General features: G+C 30.9%; 1 protein-coding gene and 1 long non-coding RNA gene across 6 annotated transcripts in view; one reads left to right on the top strand and one right to left on the bottom strand.

The window, feature by feature from the left end:
• The window catches only part of Nbea (neurobeachin), a 680,165-nt gene that overhangs the window by 407,720 nt on the left and 256,379 nt on the right, over positions 1-16,066 (bottom strand). The gene's annotated exons all lie outside the window — the stretch shown is intronic.
• LOC117284600 overlaps positions 1-16,066 on the top strand; it is a 192,835-nt gene that overhangs the window by 3,372 nt on the left and 173,397 nt on the right. For all 3 annotated transcript variants that reach the window (XR_004515690.1, XR_004515691.1, XR_004515692.1), the window contains exon 2: positions 10,332-10,404. This is a non-coding gene — a long non-coding RNA (uncharacterized LOC117284600). The remainder of the gene's footprint in view (positions 1-10,331; positions 10,405-16,066) is intronic.

Genomic DNA, 16,066 nt, shown 5'->3' with positions numbered 1-16,066 from the left:
ATTACAAGCTTAAGAAAGCCAACTTATTTATTGATGCTAACAATCTATACATACAAAAATACATTATAAATGTATGTCTCAAGGTTAGTTTATCTCTTTAGCATCTGGCAAGAAATTAATAACTTATTTGATGTATTCAATATGGCTTCTTAAGGGCAAAGTATAGTGTTGGAATTTAAAAATGTATAGTAAAAAAATTATTATCGATATTTTTTCAAGTACTTTGTGTTATGATTCAAATATAATATCTAAATTTTATATGCTTTATAACTGACAAATCACTTTTATATATTCTGTCTCATTTGGTCCTTTTAGTAATTCTTAACTAGTTATCATTACTTTGCTTGACAGATAAAAATGGAGCAATTCAGTGAATAATTCAAAGTGTTTCATTCAGGAAGTGATAAAATTGGGATCTGAAGTCACGTCATCTAATTAGGAAGCCCATTTTATATTCACTACAGAACTATATAAGTAATTGAATATGAAAATTATGGCAATGTAAGATTGTGAGAAAGATTGTATTCATTAATTCTAACTTAGATGACATTGACAGCTTTTTTGGTGAAGGTAGTAGTGTGTATTTATCAGACACGGGAAAAACATTATTTTAAACAAAAAATACAGAGGGAGCAGGGAACAAAGAGAAAACACTGAAAATATTTTATAGCTTGGGGAATGGATGAATAGATTAAAGAGGTATGTGAAAGTGGAAATTAAGGGCTAGGTTAAAAAAGTCAAAGAAATATAAAGACTGAAAATGGTTTTGAGAGTTAAGAGAAGATATTAGAACAAATTATAAAATGAGGGACATGATATTAAGGATGGATTATAGAATTGACATTTCTGGATGATATTCTGTGTTTTGAGTTAAGAAGTAGACCCAAAGGAGCTGTGCATATGTGCCTCCCCAACAAAACTCCAGTTAGTTTTGTGGGCCACTTAATAAAATAAAGAAGTGGATTGCAGGTGATATACATATTAAGGCCTAAGTAAAAAGGAAGTTTGCAAGTAGGACGTACTATAATAGTGGGAAAACTGTTCATTAAGAGCTTTTAATTGTTAGGAACTCATTCTTGATAGAGGAAGTCAGATAAATAAGTGGCTAAGATAAAAATACTTGAGAACATTAATTACATAGACAAATTTAATGTGGTACAATCCAGATAGAAAACAGGATGGATACAGTTTAGTAAACAAGTACCTAAAAAATTGGCAGTTTTGGTTTAACAATTAATAGGAACAGGAAATCATTTTGTACTTTGGGAACTTTACTTCCTCCTTTTGTAAACAAACCTAAAAAATTGTGTGTTTTGGTTTAACAATTAATAGGAAGAGGAAATCAGTTTCTACTTTGAGAATTTTACCTCCTCCTCTTGTAAAAAACAAAGGAATGCAAAAATAAAGCCCTGCTACAAAGGCTACTACCTAAGTCAGATTAGATACCAAGAAAAACAGTGTGAATTAGAAGTATACCTTTCTATCTTTCATTAATGCAAGGACTACAGAAAGGTACAGTGTTGCTGTTTTAATAAATAATGGTCATATTCTTATGTAAATCTGTAAATCTGACTTTATGCAATAGCTGACTGTGACAATCCAGTGAAAATACTGTGGAGAAATTCCATTGCTGGTCAAATATTCCTCATGGTTGGAGGTAAAGGGTATTCATCATTAGAAGGACAAGCAAGAAATCATACTCTTGGCTGGGACTCCTGTTTTAAGACATGTCAATGATTTATTTTAAAAAGGGCCCCCTCCAAAAGAGAAGAATAAGGGCTGGGGATTTAGCTCAGTGGTGCTGAGGCTGCCTCGCAAGCACAAAGTCCTGAGTTCGATCCCCCGTACCAAAACAAACGAACAAAACACACACACACACACAAAAAAAATCTCTCAATCCAAAAGAGAAGAATATTGAATATATTCTCAAATATTAGTTTAATCAACAAATCTAGAAATCATCATTTACTATCTATGCAGTTGAAAAAGAAATCTAAGACTCTGAGGAAAAATAAGAGCATTTTAAGAACAAAAGCTCAATTTATTAAAAATAGTATATTGAGCATAATGCAGAAGTGCCAAACATCATCAAAGGTATTAAGATTAAAAAGTGAAGAAAATGGAACAACTATATAAACAAATAAATATGATATAGACTCTTTATAAAGAATATAAAATGTGAAAGCATAAAAAGGCTAGTAAGTAACTCTACCTAGGATAATTTAGAAGGGTTATGACATGTAATTTGGAAGATGCTGAAGTCTATGTATGCAGAAAAGGAGTAGAGAAATGTTTGAGGCCTACAGAAGTATAAATGAGAAAAACGGGAGTTGGAATATGGTGTTATGAAGTACGAAGAATGGGAAATTGTTAACTGTGCTTTATTTGCCTTAGTTTCAGTGGTGTGCAGCTGGTAATTTCTTTAAAATTCCCTCTTCTCTAGTTTTCATATGATCTTTAGTGCCTTCTAAGATACAGTGCATCACTATAAAGGGTATTTTTAGGACTCCTGCAATGCTCATATAACTCTCAGCAAAATAGCATTATCTACCTTTTCACAATTCTTTTATTTTTTTATCTGAAATATGCCCTTTACTCTCTTATTTTACCAGTGTGGTAGGCTCTTCTCTATAAAAACTTTCAATGCTAACATTTTACTTGTCACAACTTAGTAAGGTCTCATCCTCAAAAATCAAATAGGGAAAAGAAAAAAATGTGAGAGAATGAAAAGATGGAAATAAAGTGTTTGTAGATAGGGAGGGGAGGAGGGGATGAAGGGAGGGCAGAGGTAAGGGGAAAAAATGAGAATCAAGACTTGCCATGTAAAGGTACATGATCCCAACAATGAATGTAACTGTACTGTATCCCTACAATGTATCAATAAACTCAATAAAATTAAAAAAAAAATCAGTGAAGTAAGCAATCAAATTTAAAATCAAGAAAATCCAAACCAAAAGAACAACAATAAAATCAACAAGACAATAACATTTGAAATAACAATGAAGGTTTACACTTTGATGATTGCTGTAATAAGTTATTTTAATATGTATAGAGGTAGTAGTTCCTATTTGGACTGAACATTTTAAGATTGTGTATTTATTCCTTTATAGATTTTAATTTAAATCCATTACAGTTGGAGTTTATTATAATATTGAAGAAAATAAAATATTAAGTTAATGAATTAAGAAAAAGCTCACTTTAATGTAATTAAACTATTATAACTTACTTCCATACCAAAAATTATCACATTTAACTAGAAAAATACCTCTCTACTATAAAGACAGCAAGAGTTCATCCATTTACTGATTTCTTTAGTTCTCTAAGACCTCAGTTATCATAAACTTACCACACCCTCACTGTCTTAAGCTGAAGTCATTGGCTACAATATCAAGAATCAGCTTTTTTTTTGCTAAAGGAGCAGACGCTAAATATTTTTAGATTTTGTGTCCATAAGCTTCTGTCACAACTCAACCACTGTGCCAATGTAGCATAGAAGTAGTCACAGAAAACATATAAACAAATGGGCATGAGTATATTTCAGTGAAATATTCATTCCAATGCACATGTGTCAAACATATGCATACACACATATATATTAAAATGTATGCATACACCTCTGTTATATAATACATTATATAACGCATATAATGTGTGCTAACATTATAATGTATATAATGCACATATAATGTATAGACATCTGTGTGTATATACTTCTGTAAAATAATGCATATATATGATGTGTATATACATCGAATGTGTATATATACATCTGTAATGTACATATAATGTGCATAATGTGTATATATATCTGCATATATAAATGTATATAATATATATACACAGCATGTTTTCAACTGCAGAGGCAATCATTTTAGAGGTATGCCCATGATATTTTAAAATTTTAAAATCAAAAGAGAAAACTTGAAAAAAGAAAGCTTTAAGACTCTCTCATAATTCAATAATCAGCAAAATTGTGCCAGAATATGATATTATTCAAAGTCTTTATACCACTTAGTGGGAATATCCATATGTCAATGCAGATTTGTCAATGTGTTTAAAAGCTTTCCCATACCTCCCTAAAAATACTATGAAATATACATATGCATACATACTATCTTTCTTAATTCTTAAAATATCTGAATAATAAAACACATCTGGCTCTAAGATTTTGAGTAAAAGATTTTAGACATTTGTTAAAATAAATTATTTAGCTTTTTAAATATAAGTAATTAATGGTATTGTCTTACATGAAAAGATTCACAAAGAAATTAATATTAATTTAAAAGTGATTTTAAAGTAATTTGATATTGCCTGACTCCCATGGTGAAATTCCATATGTCCTAGAATGTAAAAATCCTCTTCCAAATGTGAATGGTTGACTAAATACTTTTAAATTATAAATCTAAAATGTTTAGATCACCCCAGAAATGAAGTGAATACCCAAATAATATAACCAAATAATCATGTTGACTAGTGTATTAAAACAATCTCTCTAAATTTTATTTGTTATGTGCTGATATAGCTTAGGAATCTTGAGAATTATTTGCAAAGTGTCAAGTTTGAAGCTCATAAGACTTACATATAAATTACAGAATGACAGCTAAAAATAAAAAATGAACATTGGTGATGGGTCGTACATAAATTGTGCTAATGATCAGACTGTAGCATGAACCAAGCCAAAGGAACAATTTAATGCCTTAGTAGCGTTATTATTATCATCTGTTAATTGTGATGCATTACCCTAAGTTTACTCTTTTATTGCTTATGCTTTAGAAACCACATTTGTGCTATCCCATCAAAAATGTCATGTCATATACTAGGAAAAATATTTTTGCAAATTCTTTATGACTGACATTCTTTAGTCTTCATCATTTTCATTTCTTATTTGCACACTTCATTGAAATACTATGCTTCATTTATACATATTAAAATGGATTACAATTTCTAACTTACTTTGTTTATCAAGTTTGAGGTTAGATTTTTTGAAAATTTTTCATTTAAATAATAAATCTAAGAAATATGATTAAGCTACTTTTATACACCTTGCATTAAGGAAGGATCCAAGAGAAAATCAGAGAAAACACAGCCTTTGGTTTTAAAGGAGCTAACAGCTAAGTTACATAGATAAAGAATACAAGTATATAATGATGAAAGTCTGTAAGAATATTGTATTGGAAAAAGAATTACAACACAGCAATATGCTTCCTCCCCACCAAAAAACTATTTTTGAGGTCTGTATGAGATACTTTCATCTGTAATATTAAACTGGAGATTTTAACTAGAAAGGTTGATTGACCTGAGTGGCCTGCCAATATCATAACTTCCTGATTTAATCCAACAGCAATGAATAAGGATGATACAAGAGAAATAAGAGACATTTCACTATCATAAATCATCTTGACCTTGCAACTCTCTTTGGGTTAAATTTAATTATAGAACCAACTGTTATTCCTCCATCACTCCTCTGTACAAACTTTCTTGTCTTTTCCATGGGCTCCTTCAAATTCCAAAAGCTTCAGTTAAATTCTAAACTACTGAGGTAAGACTGGTTTAAAATTCACATTGCACAAAAAAGATTCTAGTCCCAAATAATCATCAATAGTGAGGCTTTAATAATGTACATCTTTAAAATAAATATTGTCAAAGTGAATGTATACCAAGTTAAAAGTTTTACAATTAAGCTATATAAAGTTATATTTAAATAAAAACAGTAATAGTAATGCCTTCATATTAAAATAAGAACTCATATTCTAAAAAATATGGAATTACAAGATTCCCAAGTTTGATCCCTGGTACAAAAAATATGGAATTATCCATTCACATATAGCATGTATAGCTGTACAATTTATATAAAGTTCCACAATATCTAAATTCTAATTTTATTTAAATTCACAAATAAATATACTTAACAATTTAAGTTCTCATATTTAAACAAATTTAAAGTTACTTTGTAGTAATACACACCTTGAAATTGTCATTTTGGTATTCTGGTGTATGTGATGTTTTTTCTTTCAAATATGCAGGAGCATATTAATATTATCCAACGATTACAGGCTTAAATTGTTTAAGTACCCCAGAAAACAAACTAGATATCTACAAAGCTCCTAATAAGATGCTTGAAGCAATAAACTGTCAAATTTGACCCGTTTGAATTTCTGTAGTGAATCTTCCATCTAAGGCAAACTATCAAATAGTGGGGCAATCAGCTAGTCCAGTTTAATTCTTAGGCACGAAAAGAGGTTCTTGGAAGTTCCTTTAATTTTATAGCATTGAAAATATTTTCAAGAGTCACAGAATTATAAACATAAAATTGAACGCAAGAAGTGATATATTTGAATATCATGTTATAAATAATGTAAACAAAAAGTACAGATCACTGAATTAACAAAATTATTTTGCATAATCTGAAAATGTAAACCACACTCAGCTACAATTCAAAATGAAATTACATGCTGTATTATCAGAAAACAGTCCAACAATGCACAAGAAAGAAGGGGGATGGACCGGACATGGTGGCGCATGCCTGTAATCCCAGCACTTGGAAGGCTGAGGCAGGAGTCTGAGACCAGCCTGGGCTACATAGTGAGTTCCAGAGCAGTCTGAACTACATAGTGAGACTCTGTCTAAAAAAAAAAAAAGGAAGAGGGACATGCCTCTAATTTGAGCTACGTGTGGCACACAAAGGAAAACTGGAAGATTGAGGCCAACTTGGGTAACCCACTGAAAACCTGTCTCAAAATAAAAGTGTAAAAAGGAAAAAGGCTGGGATGGGGATTTAGCTCAGTGGTGCTGCCTCCTGCTTTGTAAGCACAAGGTCCTAAGTTCAATCACCAGTACAAAAAAAAAAAAAAAAAAAAAAAAAAAAAAAAAAAAAAAAAAAAGAAGCAATATATGAGTTATTTTGGAATAAAAAGAAAAAGTTGTATCTAAAAATATAAAAATGATACTTCTTTTAATTTCTCTTACATTGATACAGATCTTTAATAAATGTCAGTTATATTCTGAAATCACATAAATTAGGAAATCTATATATAGCACCAAAAAAGTTGCCATAAAAATATTAAAAAGGGAGTAGCTAGTTATTTCCAAGAATTAAAGGCATCCAATGATTCAGTCCTAAAAATAACTGTGCATGTGCCCTGTATGCCAGGGAACAAATATGAAACAGATATGCTGCATAAGCTAGAGAAGTCTCAGTTCTATTGGAGGCTCCAAGCAGATAAACATATCAGTTTTAAGTGAGGAGACCAAAGATTATTTCAGAATCACATTCAAACACAGAGCCTCTAAATAAGATGAATGTTGGCACTAAAGTGATTCTTATCCCAATTACAAGAAAATGGTGAAATTAAAAAGAACCAACTTAAAATATTTAACTGTAAGGAATGTATAGTTATTATTTTCTAGTGAAAAACTGACTGGAATCATTGTGAGATTAGCAATCAAAAATTATATTATTCAATTTATAAAATAGGATGTTTATTTATTTTTTTCCTCATTGAGTTCACTGGTACATTTTAGGTACACAGTATAGTTACATTCATCATTGGGATCTTGTACCTTTACATGGCAGGTCTTGGTTCTCATTTTTTCCCCTTGTCCCTGCCCTCCCTTCACCCCTTCCTTCCCTCCCCATTTACAAATACTTTATTTCCATTTTTTAAATTTTATCCTATTTTTTTTTCTTTTCCCATATTACCTTTTCTCTACCCTTCCCACTTTCCCTAATAGTTTCTCTGGTGTGAATAAACTGTAATAGTATATAAGATCCTAATGAGATAATGGACAATGTGAAATAGGAAGAAAGGGGCTAAAGGTGTAGGGAAAGTGGGAAGGATGTTTACATTGATAGAAACATCTTGTTCTCCTCAGAGTATATCTAGACCCCAGAATCCTCTCTATAACAACAACAAAAAAATATAAATTGAGAAACAAAATTCATGTAATAGTCTCCACTGGATATTTCATTGTTCTGTTTACCTCTATAGTCTTTTTAAGTATTTTGAAAGTTAAAACAATATGATTAATGACAAAAGTATTTTCATTTGGATTTAGTGTAAGCAGAACAACTATAAAAAGTACACAGAGAACAAGAGTTTAGATATTTTAATAGACACTTCTTGCATGACAGGTCACATTTCAATATGGAAGAGAAAGAGAAAATAATCCTATACAAGGTAAAATTGGTATCACAAATTTAAATTGCAGCTTTTACAAAAACCATCTCTCACATTAGAGTTTATATTTATTTTTCAATGAATTACGTTAGTTGTATACTAAGAAACATAGATTAAAAGCATACAATATAAATAAAAGGAAAATGTCTATATAAACAGTGAGAGTCGAGCTACACAAGAAAAGAGCATATACAATGGAAAAAAAGATTAGTTTCCTTGGAAAAGTCCACAGAAGTCACAGCTTCAAATACATATTGGCTGCAAGAGTTGAAATAGGAATATGATTTTAAATGACTAACACTTCACTATAGCCCCACTTCACTAAAAAACACCCACAGTCTTGATTTGTGTTATCCTGTTAGTATGAAAAATTATGTTTGTATAACACAACAATTTCAGAGGGACATACATGAAATAGAATTAATCTAGAGGAAAATTTATCTATAGAGGGTGATATAAGCCCAGCAAATATCAGAAACCAAAGAAGCTCATTCTGCATAAATGAAGTTTTCTGAGGAGTTACTGCAGAAAGAAGAAAGACTAACCTAAATTTGAGAAGGTAGAAGGCATAGAAGATTTTTTTAAATTTAGAAAGCCAACTCTAATCATAAGAGCTGTAAGGCAATAAAATTCTGCCCCGAGAAATGTTAAAACAGAAAGTTACAGAGGAATGTTCTTGCATCCATCTATCTTATCTATTGATTTAATCTATCTTTGCATTGAGGTTTGAATGCCAGACAACAGTTGACACACAAAAATATCTTAGAGTATTATGAAGACACTTCAAAACACAGAAATAATAATTTATCCAATATTAGTGTAACATTTCATATTTTTCACTTATATTTCTCAACATATTTCATAATCTAAAATTTTTATAAAGACATTACTAAATGGTCTACAATGTGGTGTACTGAATTTAACTGTACCAGGCCTTTCCATAACTATCAGTGGTCTTTACTTTTGAAGTTGAGTTTCTTATGAAAATGCCTTAAATTCAAACTGTACACATACACACACTATAACAAAACAAATTCCAAATAGTTTTTAAGAATTAGAAAGTATTTCATTATGTATTAAAATTGTCTTTTAAAAGTCAATGTGAGTGATTTTTTAAGTCGAATGGGTGACATGGGCGTGATGTACAATACTGAAATAAAGGGCAGACAGGGGAAGTAGATAACACTCCAGGTGCAAGTAAGGAAATGTCCATTCATTTCTTCTGGCTTATTTAGCAAAATTTAGTCCTTGGTGGTTTATTTCTCTTGTGATCTGGAGTCCACCTAAATTATGACAACTCATCTGATTAAGGAAAATTGTGTTTTCATGCCAAAGAAAGACAGATAAGAGTGATGGCCACAGTTGATGTACACTGGGACTGACCTCACAGTCTTCTGAAACTACAGAGAAAGTTACAACAGTTCTGGAGAGCACAGATTAAGGGTCAGGAAAAAGTGTATTTGTATATATCCTTAAATTTTTTTTTCAGTTTTGAGTTTATTGGTACATTTTAGGGATACAGTACTTACATTCATTAAAGTGTATTTGTATATATCCTTAAATTTTTTTTTCAGTTTTGAGTTTATTGGTACATTTTAGGGATACAGTACAGTTACATTCATTGTTGGGATCTTGTACCTCTACATGACAAGTCTTGATTCTCATTTTTTCCCCTTACCACTGCCCTCCCTTCACCCCCTTTGTATTGGTGTATAAAATTCAATTTAGATCCTACTAGTAATACTGATATTCTTTTCACTTTCATATACTTTAAGTAGAATTGTCTTTCGACTGTACTTTTCCTTTCTTTGTTCATAGTTAAACCTTTATTTAACATCACATTTGTTTGAAATTTTAGTTGTTCTTTCCATGCCAAAGCACTCTTCCTATTTAACCTTTGCAGGATATAACAGACAGACTGCATTTTATTCATGATTTAATTTTGTCCCCAAGTCAAAATTCTTTCAAGAATAACTAGGATCTAGTTTTTTTGTTTTGTTTTGTCTAGAATACATGCATTTGTCACACTTCCCATTCCTTTGCATCCCCGTTTTCATATGCTACCTACATAGTTTTCAGTAATAAGTATGAACCAAGAAGAGCTTTTCTGGCTGTGCTACCTAAATGTCTTACTATACTTGGTTTCTCTTCCAGGTGTAAAGCTGATTAATATGTTGTCTCCCATTGGGTAAAACAACAATCTGGTTGGAGATAAAGTAATACTAGGGTAAGTATCAGCAAATATCAGTTTTGTAATATATAAGTAAAACTTGAATTCTTGTATTGAAATATATTATAAAATGGAAGATATAAAATTATTACTGCCACTATCAGTCAATAATATATTCAGTTTTGGAAGGAGTTAATCAAAAATATTTTTTTCTTGGTATTTTAAAAGAAATTATACATTTTCTGCTATCACTGAAATAATTAACAAGTACTGAAATTGACTACAGAAAACAACTTCAATTGTTGTACTACCCTCTCATCTATTAACAAATATTTTCCTGGGTATATTATGTGCTAGGTCCTGTGTTAATTCCTAGAACCCTCTTAGAGCTTAAAGTCTGACAGAATACAGAGACTTCATCAACTACTTGAATACTAGCTACCATTACAGCTTTGATGCATGTTCGGCAGAAAAAGTACATCGTGCTGCAACAAACTATAATATTATGCTGCCAAGAGAAACTTACTCTGGGATAATAGATCAATCTTCACAGAAGTTTATGATATAAGGATTAAAAGTAGCCAATGATATGTAGGTAAATGGAAGGTATCTCAAGATTATTAAAAAGTAATTCAATTATGTTGATACTTATTTGAAATTATTTTTACATTCTTCAATGATTTGAAATTTTAATTTTATAGAATTATGCAGTTATAGTATGTTAACATAAATCACCATAGCAGAATGCTTTTGTTTCTTCTATACTTACAAATAATACCAAAATGCACTTAAGGCTGTATATCTGTTGTTTCTATTATTTAACTGAGAAGAATGCAAGAGTGACCCATGCACTGGCTTGTGTTTCATTGCCTGAATAAATTACTCATCTAACTATTGGAACACAAAGATATTTGTATGTAGCAAAGTTGCTATTCTTGTTGTTTTAATCAGATTTCCAAATGATGGTATTTCATAATTTACAGTAGTCAATTATTTTTATCTAGGATTATTTTCTATAAATGCTTGTATTTTACATATTAATAGCTCTCATCCTCCTGATAAATTCTGTCACCATGGGCCAAAGAAGATGAGGTTCTAGTGTGATGATCTGAATGTAAGATTTGTATTACACTTTTAAGACAGAAATAAAAGTAAACATTATTCTGAAATTTTCTTGGAACATGTAATATACAAGGTGTGATCAAACATATGGGGGATGTTAAAAATTTTAATAAAAGACACACTGTCAGTAATCCCCCAAAATACTTCAACTTTGAACACACTTATCCCATTATCATAGCCACACTGTGAAACTATTCTTGACATCTTCTTTCCTGAATGTCTTTATAAACTGTGATAAAAATATGGTAAATGCTGTCAAGTGGCATAAAATGAAAAGGCAGCCTTGTAAAACAGTGAAGTGTGATCTCATCCCTCTTAATCCCTGGATCTTGTACCATGCTACTTCAACTTCTTGCTCTCCCTCAAATCAAAAATTAGCATGAAAGGTAGACATTTGGAATTGATTCAAGACACTGAGGCAGCCACGACAGTGCAACTAAAGACACTGACAAAAACAGAACTTCCAAGAACTGCCTCAGAAAGTGGCAAGATAGGGTATGTTTGAAGCAAAAGGTAGTACTTGGGTATCAATGGTAATATATCCTTTACTGTAGTAAATTAAAAAAAATTTTTGAACACACTATTTTTTTGACTATAACTCCTATAGAGTAGCCGGAAAATTTAATCACTGTACTATGACAAAACTGCTCAACAATGCATGTTCCCTTTTAAATTTTCCAGTATAGTTTTCACTTTCCAGTTATTTATGTATTTATCTAGCATATGTATAATATCTCCTTGGGTAGACTGATTTCAAGTTTAGTTTTGTGAAAAATTCCAATTAGTTTACCATGTGCATAGACATTATATGTAATTAAATGCAATTTATATAATTACATGCATTTAAAAAATAATGTATAGAACTACTATTACCTTAATATAAATTACATGTGTACCTTCCAAACACAGACTCATTATTCAATGTCGTATGTTTCACGCAATACATAGATTTTTCTTCAGGTTATTATTACCTATGTTAAAATTTAAAAGCTCTCAAATAGCCTGATGTGCCAAACCAATGGAAATTTATACCAGTTGCCTGAGCATGATTGTAAATATGCCCATCTGTTGGAATAGTGCTGGTTTGTTGAAACATTATAAGAATACCTGTATCAAAACAAGAGAAAGTAATTTCCATTTAAAATAGTTACTGAATACATGATAAAGGACCTACATACCATATCAAAATAGATGATCCATCTCTTATTATAGGATAAATTCATCTTCCACCAATGGCAAATTATTCATATTCAGTTAATCATACAGCAGATACTGCAGATCCTTTTAAGTGGCAATTCCTCTGGTCTACTCTGAATTTTTATTTTATTACTTATATTTCCAATCATTGTGAAGATGCATTCTTGTATGCTTTATTTTTGTGTTTCCTCCTGGGATATAAGATGATGTTATTTTGGAATATATGCACTTCTAGTGTAAATTCTTTAGTGCACATGGTTTCACTCTCTTGTCATCAATACCTGATTTCATATTATATTTTTGGGACCTAGGGTCATCCCAGTTAGTAAAGGAACAGAAATATTTTAGTCATAATAGGTCATAAATATTTTACCTGATAACAAAATTGTATTGGAGGGCACTGGTTAAAACCATTCTCTTTGACAAATCATAAGTCTTTGTTTTAACCACTATCATTGGATGAAAACTTCCATAATTAGACTGTACAGTTTGAAAGATTTTAGGTCTGATAAAAAAAGTATTGTTTTCATGTTAGAACTTTCCTATGATGGAAAAAATTTTCTCAACATCAAATTTAGTAAACATTTTTGTTGTTTTGGAGATTACTGAATTTCTATTTAATGTAAGGAAAAATAGTTTTGATAAGCTCTTAGTAGATATTCTTTTGGACACAGAATTAAATAATAAAGAATTATAACCTCAAAGGTAAACTGAGAAAATGACACATAAAATTCCATTTAAAGTTTCCTTAACCCATATCTATTCCTAGCCTATATATTATTTCTGAAATTAGAAATGTTTCTGCTCCCTTCTAAAGTGAATTTCTTTATTTAGCATGAGCCCTTGTTGACTCAAAATGCTTTTTTTCTTTATCTTATCTCCATCAAGCATCTTCATTTTTAAAAATCTCCAATGGTTATTTTTGTATTTTTTAGTGTCTCCCACTAACAAATTCTTCAAAATCACTTGAATCTTTTCCAACTATCCTCTTTTGTTTCACTGCCACATTTCTCTAGTAAGTGCTTATTTTTTTCTAAATATTTTCTGCATCCTGCAACTCTTAATCTTTTTCTGTTACTCTTCTGAAATCTATTTACATGTATCCAAAGATTTCTTACCACAAAATTGTGTGTTCTGTTCTAATTTACCATTTTCATGAATGAAGAAAATGAGTATGTCCATACTCAAAAACTAATTGTTTTTCTATTTTAAATCAATCATACTGAAGTATAGTTTACAAACTTGGCCACTAGTTTGAGTATATATTTGGGTTACTTTTTTTTTTAATTTTAACAGTTATTTATATATTCTGAATATTGAAGCCTTATTACACATATAATTGGCAAATATTGTTGGCAAACTCTCTCGTGGGATGCCTTTTTATAGATTTTGTCTTTGACCTACAGAAAATTAACTGTAAATATTTATAAAGTCCAACTTTTCTATTTTTTTAATTGCCTGTGCCTTTCATGTTGTATTCAAATATTAATTCTAAAGCCAATGTTGTGGATATTTTCTTAGGAGTTTTATTTCTTAAATTAATAAATGATATGCATTTATTATGTATATGTTCAAGTATATATAGACTGTGGAATGACTGAATCCAACCAATTAAAATACTAACAGAGTTGCCAATTTAATGACACAAACACTTTATATCCACTCCTGGTATTTTTCTACACCACAATATATGTTAACTGTTGTCACAAAGTTGTACAATAAATCTCTAAAAATTATTCCTCCTAACAGAGATTTTTTTATTCCTTACCTGATATCTGCTCAATCCTCCAATCTCAACAACCCCAACATTTAATAAATAATATGCCACTCTACTTGTACAAAACCAAAGTTTTTAGATTTCAATATAAGGAATTATTTTCGCACCTGTCTTTTTTCTCGTAATGTGCCTCCAGGCTCATCCATGTTGCTGCAAATTATTACATTTTGTTCTTTTTATAGCCAGATAGTATCTTACTGAGTATAATGGGCTGTATTTTCCTGTTTTTTGTAATGCCCTTGTCTGACTTTGGTGTCAGGATAATGCTGTGCTATAAATGCCTGACAAAGTTCAATTGTGTAACCAACCCTTAGGTTCTGAGCTTTTCTTTGGTGGAGACTTTTTAAATTACTGAATCAATCTCCTTACATATTATTGGTCAGATTTTTCTATTTCTTCACAATTCAATCCTAGTAGGTTGCATGTGCCAAGGAAATTATCAACTTCTAAGCTATTAAATTATGTGGCTTCTACTGGGGATTTAGCTCAGTGGTTCTGCTGCCTGTCTTACAAGTTCAAAGACCCAACTTTGATCTTCAGTATAAAAATAAATAAATAAATAAAATAAAAAATACGTGGCTTATAACTGTTCATGAGAGTCTCTTCTGATACATTGCATTTCTGTTATCAACTGAAATTATCTTTTAACTTGCATTTTTTTTAGTCTAGCTGTTTGTCAATTTGATCTTTACCTTTTAAAAAATCCAACTTAAGTTTTGCTTATATTTTCTATTGTATTTCTTATCTGTATTTCATTTACTTTTACTCTTGTTACAGGAGGAATTGTTAAGTGACACACAGAGAGGTTCAGAATGGAAGTAAAATAAGAAAAAAGTTTATTTTGTCAACCAAGGTCAATTGCACCTAAAGGCAGTGCCTGGGACTGACCACACACTGGGTTACAACTCCTTCTTTTATAGGGTTTACAGCCTTGATCTCATTCAGGTGGTTACATTTCATTCTCTCAGTTCGCATTACAGATATAGAAATCATCATTACTGTCAATCCAGATGTAGCAACTCTTTGTAGTTAGGAGAGTTTATCTTTAAGATTCACCTAGCTATCTATCCTAGCTCACAGGAAGTGGGGTGTTCAGGGTCTGGAAAGCAAAGGTTAACAATGGTTCTTTTCATCTTGACACTTTTACAATCATGTGGTTTACAGAACTTTGGAGCTCAAGGTCTTGATGTGCCCTGTTATCTCAGGATAAGACCAAATGCCTCATTAGGTGGTGAATGCCTCTCATGTCTGTTAACTTTGAACTCAACGAAGCAGACTGCTGTTAGAGACAGCAGAAGCCATTCTACATTGTGACATTTTGTAGGTTTTGCTGTTTACAAAAATTTTCTGTCACTCTGACCTTTCATACTTACTAAATGAAACTCAGGGTGTTTGTTCTTGTTTTCCTAATTTGCAGTGTTGCAAAGTTAAACTAGTTTTTTAAGCTCTTTCTATTTTTTGATACAGGTGTCTACCAGTATAACCTTCCTCGTTAGAATATCTTTTTGTAGTATCATCAAATTTTGGTACAGTGTGCTCACATTTTGATTTGTCTCAAGAATGTTTTATGTTTTCCTTTTAATTTCTGCATTGACCAATTGGTTTTTCAGAAACATAATATTT

The sequence above is a fragment of the Fukomys damarensis genome, unplaced genomic scaffold (assembly GCF_012274545.1).
Source record: "Fukomys damarensis isolate Sample0158 unplaced genomic scaffold, DMR_v1.0_HiC HiC_scaffold_38, whole genome shotgun sequence".
Taxonomy (NCBI): domain Eukaryota; kingdom Metazoa; phylum Chordata; class Mammalia; order Rodentia; family Bathyergidae; genus Fukomys; species Fukomys damarensis.
Note: the sequence above shows the minus strand (reverse complement) of the source record. Positions and strands in the feature narration are given on the sequence as shown.